Below are 15,564 nucleotides of genomic sequence, written 5' to 3' on the forward strand. Positions count from 1 at the left end.
GTCATCATCATCATCACACTTCACACACACTGTACAGAACATGGCAGAACATGGGGAACACTTCTGGTTTACATTGAGAATAGCCAAATTTATTATTCTTTTCTCTACCTGCTTAGTGTCTAATGTGTAGGATGTTTGGAGAATAAGATTTGATTTTGATGCTGATATTTTTCATAGATTCACTACAATTTCTCCATCAACTTCACAAATTTCAAAGGAAAATGCATCTTCCAAAACAGAGCACAAGAAGAAGCAACATTGCCCTTGATAAAGGATCTCCTGCAATTTCAGGGTCATGGAAATAAAAAGTCATCCTAGGAATTTTTACCGGAAGAATGAATAGTACCATCATGTGCCCTGTTTGCTTCATTGGACTGTTGATGCAACTTTTGCTCATTGACAACATAATTTCTATAAGCCAAGAAGTGATGCAAGTTTATAGAAAAACATGAACAGATTTTTCTGTTGATAGACTATGATGACATTCAACATCAAGAGGCCAGCCACCTTAAAGCAAGTTTAATTAAGCATTTTGTTCAAAGGATAATTAAGAGGGAGTTGAGACCCTCTAATACAGACATTAGGACAAGATCTTAATTGCACAGAGAGTTCATTATGTTTTCTTTCTGAAATACAAGAATAGGTAAATGACAAGGAGGACAAAGAGAGAAGCATACACATTGTATGCATGTAAGACTCAATAAAAGTCCCTTACTATGGCTTGAGCGATTTCTTCTTGTACCGCAAAACTGCCGGCCAGGGAAATATAGTTGTGTTTGTCTGTTTGTTCTTGCATAATAGTAGGAGAAATGTAATGGTGTTAAAGGAAAGTGCAGAGTAAGTAGTCTATCCTTTTCTTACAGCTACTTCATTTTTTAATTAATTTATGTATACAAACAGCGGATTTAGAATTTTCTGTGAAAATGATCAAGGAAACTTGTTGATTCAGATGATTCAATCAGATGACTGACAATTCAGCCAAACTATTTGGATTCAGAGCTCTTAGGAGTTTCACTGCTTCTTCACAGACTTTGTCTACAACAGATTTATGAAGAGCTGTTAGGCCAAGTCTAAACCGATCATGCACGCCTCTCTGCAGTAAGAGGGCAGAAACAGGCACTTCCGGAAGCCGATTCATCGGTTCTTTCCAGAAGATGATTCATCAATTCTAAGATAGGTGTTAAGATCAGTCCGTTAAAAAGCCACTGGAGTTGCCAATTTCTTTGTGTTGGTGGTAGATGGAATAGGGACAGAACTTGCTTTTAGATAGCTGAGCTCCTGTGAAACACTATTCCAAATCAGGTACGCGGAAGGCATTAGTGCAGGAAAGGAAATGCTGTAAAAATTTCCACTTCGGCTTTAAGAAAAAATTTGGAAAAGCATGTGAGTAAAACAAATGATCTTGGAATTTTCTGATGGAGATGATGACTGATATTTATGTTCATGGCAAGGAAATCTGGGTTCAATGGAACAGGTTCTCTTTTTCAGCCTGGTGCTCCACAGAGCTGTTGCAAATACATCAATAAACTCTGGCTGGGACCAAGTGCTGTACTTTCACCCACTGGACAAAGCTGTGAGTTGGAAGAGTATACACAATAATATCAATACTTTTTTTTTTTTTTTTTTTTTTTGCTTAATTCCGTTTCCTCCACTAGACTCTGTACTATCTGCAGAGTCACTCATACAGCATTTCCACCTGTCTGTTTCCAATGCATGGAATAAGAAAAAAAAAAACCCACCCAAAAACAAGTAGGGGGAATCACCTCACTGAGAACAGCTCTTATTCTCTATATATTCTGTTAATTCTTGGGAATAGTGATGGCATTTGAAGAATCATGGCAACTTCTCTTATTTTTTCTATTTTAGGAAGCAAAAATAGATTCTGATTTTGAGAATATAATCCATTTGAAGGGGTTCTCCCTTGATTTTAGTAGAAGCTGTATTGTAAACCTAACACCACTGAATTTTTTGGTAATGTTAAATTTAGGTCATACGGTATGGTTTCATTTCAGACAAACATTTTCCTACACAATGTGCTGATTCTACAAGAACATATTCTATCCTGGTTTTACTCTTTTCCCCCTGCCACCAAGTCCCACATCAAAGCATTCCAACTTTACTGCAAATTAGCAATTTGAAATAAATGGAATATCTCATTCTAAAATGGGAGAAGATGAGAAACATTGGCATATGCCTATTACCTTGATTTAACTTATAAATTCATAGCCTACTGACAAAAGCTTCTCTGTCTGAGGGTGTGGCTATAAGTTGTTTAGTAATTTGGAGAGTATATGCATTTTTACATATAAAGTTCATTATCAACACTACTTGATAGCATAAAACTAGGATAATGACATAGAAAGATAAACCTTTGTTAACCTTCCAAGAAAACAATTCTTTGTATCCCAGTCTTAAAAATGCTGCAGCAGAAGGATCATACAATCTGACCATCATCAAACATTATCTGATGTCACTTTATACTTCAAATAGTTCAACTTGACACCCTGTTTGGTTTACCCTTTGCTAAGATGGAGGTTTTACCCTGAAATGACCTCTTCGACTTTGCAGTGAATTGTTTTAGTAAACAGATGGATCATTTGACTCAAAGAAAAAAACCTAAAATATTCATTTAGGTCTGCAAATCATTTCTCTGAATGAGAACAGTAAATTCTAAGTGCCTGAGGCTTCAAACCTTTCAGGAGTTGGAATTCTGCATGAAATTGGGTTGTTAGTGTCTTGCCTTTATTTTATGTGATTTATTCTTTGTACTCCATGCATACTAGAAAACCTTTAATTACTTATTTCATGGAAACATTTGAAGAGTTGTATTTGTTTCACTTTATTGGCAGCTTTGCTGAGCACTGTGTGATTGTATTTAGTACAACTGTGTCACATATTTCATTAAAGGATTTGTTTTCCAATCTTACTTGTAATCAACTGAAGACATTACTTCATTGAAACAGATGAAAATTCCCTTAACTTTTATAATTAGGAACATGATAATCAACTTGTGTTGTAGTCTATAAACCACAAACTGAAGAGGTGTCAAAGGAGTAACTCATTCCCATTTTGTGGGTATGGACTATCATGTTTTGGATCTATGTTCATTTTTGTCAATAGAATAGAAAGGAATCTTTTGCAAGCTGTGGCATGGTTATAGTTGCAGACACAAATAAAACCTTTTAAATTAGTTGTGGTGTATAAAATCTTTAAAATACTGATGTTCATCTCCTAGATAATATATCATTTAGTATCACTTGCATGATTTGTAGCATTTAAGATAGAAAAGACCACTTGATTAACAAATATAATCTTATGAAACCCATTTAACCCCTGTACTGGGCTCCATAAGACATGCCTGTATTTGCTTAAGGCTTCCAGGAAAGCACCTTATCTTAATTTGCAGGGATCAAGAAATGGGGATTCCATTTCTTCCCTTGACTCTTCAGTACCATGTTATTATAGGTTGTTCGAACTACTACTAACAATTTGTTTGTAAATACCAGTTTCAGAAGCGGGCATCTGATTTCAAAAATAGAGATCTATTTCTTATGTCTTACTACCGTTGTTAACAGTTTGGCATAAATGCACCCAAAAACCTATTTATCTGTTGTTGTTTTTTTCCTATGAGTATGAATACCACGTTCCTAGTTGTTCCAGGATATGATAGAAATAAGACTTTCACATTACTCCGGAAGTCATGACCTCAAGCCTCATGAGGTAGAATTGTTGTGCTCTGATTTGGACATGGCAGTGTTTCAGATGGCAAACGTTTGAAGAATGAGTGGACAGAACATAAGGATTTTGCTGTTATTTTCTATATGGGCCTGGATCCAACTTCGTGGTTATGGAATCTCAGATTTAGGGGCTTGTCACCTGCTCAGCAATAGAGCATTGAAGAGACGAGGCCTTTCAGTTTTCCTTTCTGCCTGTTGCTGTTAGTGTGTGCTTCGTTGCGGGACGCAGGGAAGATTGCTATGCCATGGAAATGGCTGCCATCCCTGGAACAGCTTAAGTTTACTCCTTACCAAGAGATCGTTTTTCCCCGGAACTGAGACCTATGCATCATGGCAAGCACACAAGCATTCGGGCGAGGGTATTACATGATTGCTATACTTTAATTACATTGTGAAAGTGCCGCAACAATCTACGTTTGTTTGTGTAGCAAGGTTCCAGAAATCAGTCCTCTCCTCTCTGTAAGATGGGTGTTTTACTGTACGCTTACTTCAGTCTCTCTACTATTCAAGTGAGAAATCAGTGTCAAATCAATAGGTTATCCTGAATCCAATAGGTAATAAAAGAATATGCTGGTTCTTCAAGATCTCTTGTTTTAGCCACTGGACACAATACTAACCTATTTAGTAAGAAATGGTTACATATAATTGGGACTAACATTACCTGTAATATATTGTTTATTAGAGAAGAGGTAAGGGACAATTCAAGAATGTTACTTTGGTAGACTGCATTGGGCAATGCCTTCCAGAAAAGCAATAAAGCCAATTTCACAAAGGCTAGGCATCACATTATTTCACTGATAGGAACTCTGATCACGGATCAAACCATTTCCTGTAGTCAGTACGTTAAGTTTAAAACCTAAACCCAAACAAACAAAATAAACCCAACTACAATCCTCATCAGAGCAAAGCAGATTTCAAAGAGAACTACATTACGCTATTTAAAATTTGTCTCCACTGTTGTCTTCACTGTGGCTTAAATGACGTGAATAATCAGAGATATAACAAATCATCAAAATGTTGGGGAAGAAAACAGATGGACTCCAGCTTTTCATACATATCTGAAAAGTGGCGGGCATGTCTCCCACACCTGCTCTCAGGCAGTGGGTTGTCACCTCAAGCTACTGCCAGCTTAGGACACGGCAGATCCAAGAATCTAAAATCCTCTAAGGATTAGCCTAAATCTACACAATAGTCTTGAGTGCTAATGTTTGCCTTTAACGTGTTTATTACCACATCTTCATGTACTCATCATTTGGACCCAATGCCATCGTGTCACACAGAAGCAGAATGTTTTTGCCATCTGAAACAATGTTGTGTCAAAACAATAGTATGCCATCTATTGTATAACAGTTTGTCTCATGAAAACATTTTAGACTTGTTCAAACCCATATTTCTGTTGCACTAAAATTGTCTGGTTTTCGATTGTGAAACATACTGTGTGCTCAAACATGGAGGAGACAGGCTGGTTTTGAACAAAAACAGCTCTCCAGAGAAATGCATGTCCAAACTGTAATCAAGAAAATCCTTCATGTCTCCTGTTAATTGGTGATTTGCCCTGCATATCTGATGGGAGGATTTATGGCTTGAAGCAAAAATCTCTTTCAAGGGATTCTTAATAAAGGTTTAAGGGTGGGATTTTCAGGAATACCAAGGGGAGTTCTTTCAATGGCAGCAGAACATCCCCCTCTGCAAAGCACTTTTGAAACTCTCACTCATGTTTCCAAGATGCCAAATTCAGGCCAGGTTTATAATTTTCACTCTGTGCTCAGAGAGAACTGAAAGACAAAACCAAGAACATCCTAGACCTTATTGTTATCAGTACCCTATCTAATTAAGGCAATTTTAACCAGCCACTATGAAATACATACTTCGAATGATATGGCACTTTAAAAACCATTACTTGATTAATCCTGCTGCACAGAAGACGTTTCTGCGTTTGATTCAGGGAAAGTATTAATTAACTCCTTGGGAATGGGCAGCATCTCACTAAGCTTTCTGTAAGACAGTAGCAAGTTGGGAAGGAAAAAACTTAAGATGATTTTCATTATTTTTCATCTTTCCATAAACTCATGCTATAAAAGTATTGAAGCAGGATTCTTCAGTACATGTCTACTTAACTTTCTAAATTGTCATTCCCATTTTCTTAACAGCTATTCAGAATATTGACCAAGAGTATCATGTAAGTCCTAGTGCATATTTTCAGATCCTTGCTTGAACAGTGGCTTCAGTCTATGATTACTGTCATGTGTTGGCTGGGTAAAATGTAAGCCAAGACCTTTGGAATTCCATTTGAAATACTGAAATCTAACATGATCATTCTGATAAGGTTTTCACAGTCTTGATTTGCTAATGTAGAATTAACTTCTGAAGTTAAATGGACATCAGTTGATGCTCTCAATAGTTTCTTCCTTTAGGCCTGGTATTTTTCATAGAATTTGCGAATTTAACAAATATTCTTTCTTGAGCAACCTTGAAAGGTCTTGTCAACTTTGTAAAAAGTTTATATCAAATTTGATATTGTTTAAGATCATTTTGGCTGTTTTTACTTAAAAGCGTCTTAGAGAGTCTCACCAGCCTAGGGTACTGGGAGAAGTTCATTGTGGTTTGAGCCCTCAGTCTTTAAACCATTTTTTAAACCTCTTTGAATCACCTAAAATGGAAATTTAAACTGATTTTGGCAACTTAATACCAGCAGAGGGCATTACAGCATAGTTCAGTAAAATCTAGAAACTTGCTTTTTGGAAACAATACAGATATGAACAGACAAAGTACATTGGAAGTTTGATAAGTACTTTACTGAAAGACATGTAGACTCTTAAATGATCATATTGGACAGACTGAGGGGATTTCCCCATAATAACCATAAAAATTAGGTTTTTAAAACCTCGGTTTCTTCTTTAAATCAAAATGCAAATGTTGCAACACAAGTAGTATTGCAAAATACTACTACAAAATACCAAAATGTGTCGCAAAAAGTAGGCATGTGTATTTTCTTAAAAGCTGGGAAGCAAATTTAAAATTTTATAATTAATAATAAAGTTGTTCGTAAAGAGAACCAACTGAGTATGTTTGAAAGAAATTTGCACCATTTCAAACCCTCTCAATGCCAAGGCAATGTCCCCTGGCCTGATGTTGTTATCTCTATGTGAGGCTATCAATTCTGAATACACAAAAGTAATAGTTTCCCAGCTCCATCATTAGGAAGCAACATCTGAAAATGTCAGTTAAAGCTAAAACAAACAAAAGTGTTAAATACATAATGCAAAACGATCGGGAATAATTTTCTGCGTGTGTGTAGGTGTAGGCTTAGAATGAGGGTTTTGGCACATAATGTTTGTGTCTTGCTGTTGCTCTTCTACTTAACCACCCAAGAAATCCAACTACAGAGATCATATGTGGAAAGGGTAGATCCCAGGTAATATCCTTCCCTATTGTGGTCTATAAAAACTTTGCCTGAGACTTTGTTTGGTCTGAGTATTTATTTAGTCTGATATTTCTATCTGAACAACTATTCTGGTGCTGTCCCCTTCCAGCAATAAGATTTAAAGAGTGATTTTTCTGTTCTTGTTGCGTTCTTTGCGGTTAGCTATGAGTCCATGCAGCTCTGACTGTGCCCTCCAGCTAAAAGTAGGATGTTTATCCAACAATATCATTGAGGGTAAATGCAGATAAATTGTGTCTACTCAGTAACAACTTGGGAAATACAAAACTTGTCCATTTCTATAAAAGAGTGAGTTTTTCACTTTTTGTTTGAAAGCTGATTGCTGCATTTTTTAGGCCTCCTCCAGTGCTTAGTGCATCTTTTCCTGTTAAGAGGTGAGAGAAGAGGAAACTAGAAGTTGTCTATCTATGTGATCCTTGCTTAAGGTCATGCTTTCTACTGAGGAAAACTCCATCACGGTATCACAGAAGTGATCCTCTGACCTGCTAGAGACAGTCACTACTCCGCAACCTTTTACAAACATACTATTTTTAAAATAGTCTTGTTTTATGCCAGCAGAGTTTTTTGAGAGCAGCAGCTGCTGGCTTTAAATTAAATGACAAAATCTCCGGGAAGAAGAGGAGGAACACGCTGACGGCATGTCTACACAGTCAGGAGCAGATACTTGAGTGCCTGCTCCTCGCACACGGCAAGCCAGGCGCACAGAGCCAGCTGCAGTGCAGCAGCCATATAGCCATGTTATTACAGTAATGAGCCTGAGCTAATAAGGCCTGTTGAGACACAACCTGTGTTAGCTCAGGCTTGGCACTATGATAGCATATTTACTCAGCTTCTGGATTGGAGCTGGCTCGTGTGGGGCTGTTTCAGAGAGTGGGAGGAATAGCTGTGTTACTGGATGCTCCTAACTATGTAGACATACCCTGACAGATTTGTCCTTTGGGAGGTTTTAAGGAGAACACATGCAAGACCAGTTTTCTTTTTAATGAAATATTTAGCTGGGGCCCAAGGCCTTCCCTCTAGTTTGGTTTTTTGGGGTTTTTTTGTTTGTTTGTTTGTTTGTTTTTCGTTTTTTTTTTTTTATTATTCTGAAGGCAGCCTGACCTTCTGTGAGAAAGGAGATGTATGCAATATGGGAGCCTGGTACTGCTCTTTCCTGCTCAAAGCTGGAAGGAACTATTTATAATAAAATAGCCTGCTGTATGGATGGGTATACAAGACTCATTGACAGCATCCTCTCCCTCAGCAGCAATCCTTACTTGCCCTACAGATGTTGTCCTTTATCAGTGTCTACTACCAAACTTCACAAGATATATCATCTGGGCACTTCTCACCAGAATCCATTAGGACCTAGACTGACAGTTCTGAGAAGAGTTAAAAAAAAAAAGTAAAAAGAAAAACCGAAAATAACTCCATGTCCCAAAGAGGAGAGAAATGCTTCTAGGGGCCAGAAAACATTTAATAGCGAGCAGAATAAGATGCTTCTGATCAACAGACCACTGTTCTCTGTTTTGGGGGTGAGGTGTTTAACTAATCTCTTTTTTTCCTTTTTTCCTTTATTTCCTGCCTCAAAAAGTAGGGGTAGTTTGGTTTTACTCAAACACTTGAAATACATTTATACACATTTTTTGTTTGGAAATTAAACTAATAGACATTTTCACAGTTCTCTTGAAGTGTGGTTTTGAGAGCTTTTAATATGGATAAGGATTGCTGGGGTCTTTATACCTTTTTGCCTAGGGTATTTTGCAAGGAATTTTAGATTGTCTGTATGTATTCTGTACGTGCAGAAAAGGCTAAGGCTGGGCTAGCCCTTATACACAGAGGCAGGCAGTTCCACTTGTTAATTAAAACAGATGTATTACCACTTCAAGCAGGGTACCAACAGCAAGGCCAGCAAAGTGTCCTGCTAGCGTAAGATTCTTGCTGCTGCTTCCAGTAGCATAGTGTGCCTGCTGACAGGTAGTACATACTTCTGACACCAGCAAATAAGCATACCATCATGAGGCAAAGACTTTCTCCTCTTCTCATGCTGGTCACACAGCACACACTGAAAAATTTCAGGGGGTGTAATAAAATGTATGCTCGAGGCACTGAAACAGGATGTCTCTATCATTTGTAGTTCCATCCTCTCTTTTCTTCCCTTCCTCCACTCAAGGGCAGAATGTAATATTAAAACTATAGTAAGCATTTTTTTTAATTAAAAGAGGTTAAATATATGGGATCAGATAGGCTTTCATCATGCAATTATAAATTGTATGCTGGTTATTTTAAATTTCAACATGCAATTGAAATTGTACTGGGTGAGCTGGCTTGGGTATCTGCTTTGCATTTGACTGAGTTAATTCACTGCAGGTATTCATTTCTTAAGTGGCGTCTGCTTTAAATATGTGCAGTAATTCAATCAAAGAAATAAGATGGATAGTTTATGTAATCCTTTTCATCTCCACATTGCTAAGGTTAACCTTAACTATTCATGAATTATAAATGCATACAGCAATCTCAAACTAATACATGTACATGTAAAAAACCTTTTTTTGATGGCCTGTTGAAAACCATGGAATAGTTCCTCCTTTTAAAATATAATTGATGGAACCTACAGGCACTGTATATCATTTCTTCCACTTATTTGTAATCTTAAACAAAAGTTTTGTGCAACTCATTTCAAATGGTTGTCTCTGGTAATATTAAACCTTTCCTCTAAGCCAAGAACATAGGTAATTTTCTCTTCAAAATTTTGGATGCATCGTTCTTACAGCCCTTTTCAGTGCCAATAGATTCTGTGACATGAATGAGAACCCAAAGGCAGATATTAGAGAACAATAACGCTCTGTTGAAGCCTTCACAATTCCTGGAGTAATTAAATAAAGAAAAAAGAATCCTTTCTCTTTCATTTTGTTAGTTCATTCAATGCCATTTGGACGGTTTTGCTTGTTAGCTCGCTTATAGGCAGTCCGAACAATCCACTAGGTGACACCCTCATACTCTTCCTATACTCTGTATAGAAACAAGGAGATAGTGAGTACTGAATAGCTCATTTGTTAAACATTTAAAGCAAATACTGAGATTTCAGGGACAGGTCTCTCTTTGTTTAGTAATATCAGAGATAACGCTGGGTATATAATAAATACTGTGTTGTTTGTATATAAATTACATATTAAGCAGATTACCATTTTGTCATCAACAAGAACAAAACCACAGAGCAGAAGTTGTATGCAGTATTTCCTATAATTGTAATAATTTTTAAAAGGCATTTGAACTCATCTGCTGAGTAGACTGAATAGAAAATATGCCCTTAGCATTTTTTACTGGGGGAACAGAAGGAATATAGCTTCAGTGATTTTTTTTTTTTTCCAGTGGGGATGTGCTATAGCATCTTTGAAACAGAAGTGAAAAGCCACATTCACCCCTAATATAAAGGAGTATTAAAGGACAAACATCAATGGAATTTTGCATGTTTATGCCAGTGGTGAATTTTTCTTGTAGTCCTTTATGTGGATAACGATGTTTTATAAATCCTTTGAAGAAAGGTTCTTTTGTCATGTTGTTTTTATATACCTAGCATAATGAGGCTTGAGCTTGTTTAGGGTGTCTATCTACGAATTCAACATAGCAAATAAAATCTTGTATTTTATTGCTAGTATTCCTTACTCTGCAATTACTATGAGCACTATTCTAAATGTTGTACGTAGTGAAAGACTTGGGAAGTCTGAATTCACCAGTGGTGTAATTAAGAGTAACATCAAAGAAATAAGAGTTACATTCCAAAATTAATTTCAATAAAAGCAAAATCATGTTAAGGTCCTAACAATCTAACACAAGAAAATAATTTCTTTTGGATAGCAAGTTTAAACAGTAACCAGCCAAGGCAAGAAAGAGACAGAAATTGACTTATATGGGCATGGAAATCATAGCTTTTTTGTTTACTCATAGTAATTATCCCAATTAATTATATGGCAACTGTAGGTGTTCAAGCTTTTGCTATCCATGCACTTTTTATGTTCACCTACACTTTACAGTGCTCTTTCTTCTAACAACTTCACTGACTGTTTAGCTCTAACGTAGAGAAATCCATTTTGTTACTACTGAAATCTGCAAAAAACTACTGAAATTATATACTGTTCTGCTGTCATCTATGTTTATTGACTTCAGTTAGGATTCCTAGGATGCGTTAGGCCATAATACACTTAGAGACAAATATGCAAAGAGAGATGTATAACTTATTTTTCCATTTCATTTCAGCTTATTAATGCTTACACTTAGAAAAAAAAAAAAAAAAAGATTTTTAATAGTTTTTTAAGACATTTTACTAAATAATCCAACTGATTGCTTCTGTGGTGTCCTAAACAGTCTGGGAAGAAACAGTTCTTGAAACTTAGTATATCTGATAGAACAGTAGCAGGAATATAGCAGACTTTTTAGGTGTCTGTCCTTTTTTTAATGAGTATTACATTCTGAGGGTAACATAATGTGATACAGTAATTTAAATATATTTTAGACTACAGTAGGTAAATGACTAACATTAAAGTGATTAAGAGAATGACTGGGGGGAAAAAAAAACGCAAAACAAAACACAAAGTACAGGACACATGAGTTACTATGAGTGAATGTGCAAGTGCATTGGCTGTTTTTGTGTGATTCTTGAATCTATATAGTTGATCATATGAAAGCAGACCCAAGCCTGAGATGGATGTCAGGCAAATCTTGACAAAAATCTGTGAAAATAGTTCTAATCTGAATAAACTGTACAGACATCTTCATAATAATCTAATTGGTAATGCTAACAGTGCACTCTTACCTGAACTAGTTCTCTGTGAGGTCAGTGGAAGCTCAATTGTAGCATATAGAATAATGTTACTGATTTAGTCATCCTCGCTGCCAGCCTCAGAATGCTCAGAACAATAAACTCCTTGCACATATGCAGGCACGTGCACATCTGATCATACAATATACACACGCAGGTATTTCTGGCAGCCAGCTCCTAGAGATAACCAGAAGGCTACACAGCATTTCTAAGATCAGGAAGGTAAGAATCATTTGAAGTTCAAAAAGGTTTGTGGAGAGAGTGTGCAGTTGCCCCCATAACACATGCAAGACATCATGTGCATATCTCTGCCTTTAGAGAGAAGTACCCTGGGATCTCTTACAGAACTTCAGGTTCTTCTGGGTAATGTGAAATAAATAATCTGTAAAAGCCTATTGTCCCTTGTATCAGAGGCAGCACTGATTTCAGTCATTTCGAGGGAAGAGTGCCATCTGCTGAACCACAACTATCATTTCTGTAGAACTTTTTCTTTCTCTTGGAGGTTTCCCAACCAGAGTCCTGTGCCTCAAGCACAGGCTGCGGGTGTCATTTTGTGCACAGGAGTAGTCCTAGTCTCTCACAAATTACATGTTTGTGTAAGTCTGAAAAATGGCGGGTGAGTGTGCGTGTGTGAGATTTAGGAAAAGATAAATACCAGACTAAAAATTCAGTCCTTCAACTGTTGTGCATTCAGTATGGTATGAAATTTAAATAAAAAGATACATGCTGGGAATTAGAGCTAATATTTCACTTTGATGAATGCATTAGATGTATGCTATTGTACAATCAAATGCATACATCACTGTATTTTCTGTAGTTTTAAAATTCACTTAAAAACATGACTTTATGTTACTGGAAGTGGGCTATTTTTTTTTCTATTTTTTTGGAGGCAAAATTATCCATTGATATAATTTAGAGTAGAATATAATTTTATGACATTTTTGCCTTCTTCTTTTCAGATGCCACCCAGTTTACTTTATCTTATCTGATTATTTTTCAGGCATTCACATTTAACGTATTATAGAATTAACACAGCAAGTACATCTGCATTTTAATACACACAGAAGAAGTGTTCCACAGACTTTAAGAGGTTAAAGAAGTATTTCTTTTACTAGCATATTTTATGACATATATCTATATGTGTGTGTGCATCTCATATATGTATATATGTCTCAGTATCAAGGAGATGATGATAAGGATGCTTGAATAGCACACATTTTGTAAGAACATCTGCAGAATTAACGATCATGTCAATTAGTTTATTCTGATATCAATTACTTTAATATATTCTTTATTCTGAGATATTCTGATGAATTTCTGTAGGCTTACAATTTGAAGAGATTCACTCAGCCGTGCAGCTGTTATATATTATTACAATCTAAATGAATTTTAAAAAAAGACAATTAGAGCAGTATATATCCACTGCTAGTAATTTTTCTGCAGTAAGAAAACAGTGACAGCTAAAGATTATGTTATGAAGTATCTGAGACAGTAAAAATTGAACAAGTCTTTGAAGCTCTAGTGTACTTTCACTATCGGTACCTAAAGGAGAATGAATCTGTACTTACACTCACCTCGTGATCATATGGTAAGGTTGTTCAAGCTTCAGAGCTTTAATCCGCCGCTGTATTTAGAATATCTCTGTATTTGAAATGTGAAATTAGAAACTTAACATCCAGCACACGTAAGACTTCAACACAGCGTAAAATTTTACTGGCCCTTTTTTTGAATGACCTAAGCAAAAGTGTGCGTGAATCTAGAAATCTACTATTTCACTAATATACAGGAAACAAATTTATCTTGAGTAGAGAACGCACTCTGGGAACTAAAGCTAAACGCTTTATTTACTTTCTCTCCACACCGTATATACTTGTTGCCGTTACAAAGTAAATGGATTAATTTATGTTGTTAGATAACACATATGTCATAGACATGCATTAAAAATGACGTTTTTACAATTAAAGATTACAGGGAATATTGACAGCTTCATATAAAACCAGGGAGACATAAAAATGACACTTTACAAGTAAATAAATACATGTGTATATAAAATATATGCATGTATGTACATTCACAGAATATGTAAACCCATTTATTCCCTACAGAGTAACCTACTTGTAGACTTGTGGGTTTGCTTTTTTAACAGAAGCAATCAATTAAAATATGTAATTTGGTACATGAGTCTATCAAGTGATTGATACTACAGAAGGAATAAAAAACCATGCCTTCAAAATGTTATCGGTGGCAGTGGTGGTGTGTTTCTGGAAACTATTTAGGCTAGGCATAAAAAAAATTATCTGACTATATCATAACTAGAACAGGTTACCTAAAGAGGATATGAAATCCCAACCGTTAGAAATGTACAATAATGGTATTAAAAAATACTTGTTGGTGGGAGTCTACTTGTATTTAACCCTATCTGAGAAGAGGGAGGTGAAATAAATGAACTCTTGAGGCTCATTTTCAGGCCTGCATGTGACTCCCATTTAATTAAAAAAGAACAACTGAAACCTAATTTATTGAAATCGCAAACTTCTCACTAGGGTTCAAGGATTATCCTAGGACCTCGTCACTGTTTTTGCAGTGTTTTAATTCTGCAGGGCTAATACATTTTTCTTTCATAAAGTGCAGAACAATGGCATGAGGTCCCTGAACAGAAAGAGGAATTCTTGGCTAGGTATGGCTTCAAGAAATCTGGTCACATGCAAAAGTATTCACTGTTACTGATTCCATAGCTACGATTGTTTTCTAAACATGTTTGGAGTAGGACACTAATTCCTTTTTCTCTCTGAAAATTAATGTCTGATTGGTGTTAGAACACTAGATTATTTTCCTGACTTTTGGTGTTCTAATGCTTGGTCTATTTTCACAGTTTTAGTGGAAAATCTTGTCAGCTTGGCTGCTGCTGATATATATAAACACTTACAAACCAGGAACTTCCTTTTCCAATGTAAACCAGTTTTGCTTTACATTATTGAAAATTTGTCTTCAGAGATCTCGCATAGAAGTGGACTAAAACAGATTCAGTGCAACCCACAGGACCTTTCTGATGTTGGACTTCCAGTCGGAGTTTGCCCTGTGCACCCTGAAGGAGGCAAAATGAGGCAAACATAGTGGCATGGCAGCATGAGTGTGGTTAGACTGATGGTGGCTGAGAGCATCCGAACCTGTTTGGCTGATAACAATGCAGGGCGCGTATAAATCCTGTGACAGGAAGTGAAGGAAGGTTCTTTCTCTGGAGTTTTATTATCCCACTGCAAGAAAAGGCTCACTTGTAATGGGGTTAATATTTTCAACAGGCTTCTTGGAAATTAAACTTTTTACATCTTGTAACAATGAATCAAACCTAGGAGTAGCTGGAGCTTTGCTCTGAGGTGGTAGCGCTGCTCTACGTCTGCTTTACGGGCAGCAGTCTGTTTTCCAAGTCCACCTTCCCTTTTCACCTACCGCGTTAAGCCTTCTCGCCCCACCACTACCTCTTGTGGCACGAGCTAAAGCTGACACAACCATGTGGAGCTGCTTGTGTAATTCTGCACAGTATTTGTCCATGTGCCCAGCTGCAGGAGCGAGGATGTGAGGACGCTTGT

The sequence above is a fragment of the Balearica regulorum genome, chromosome 1 (genome assembly GCF_011004875.1).
Source record: "Balearica regulorum gibbericeps isolate bBalReg1 chromosome 1, bBalReg1.pri, whole genome shotgun sequence".
Lineage (NCBI taxonomy): Eukaryota > Metazoa > Chordata > Aves > Gruiformes > Gruidae > Balearica > Balearica regulorum.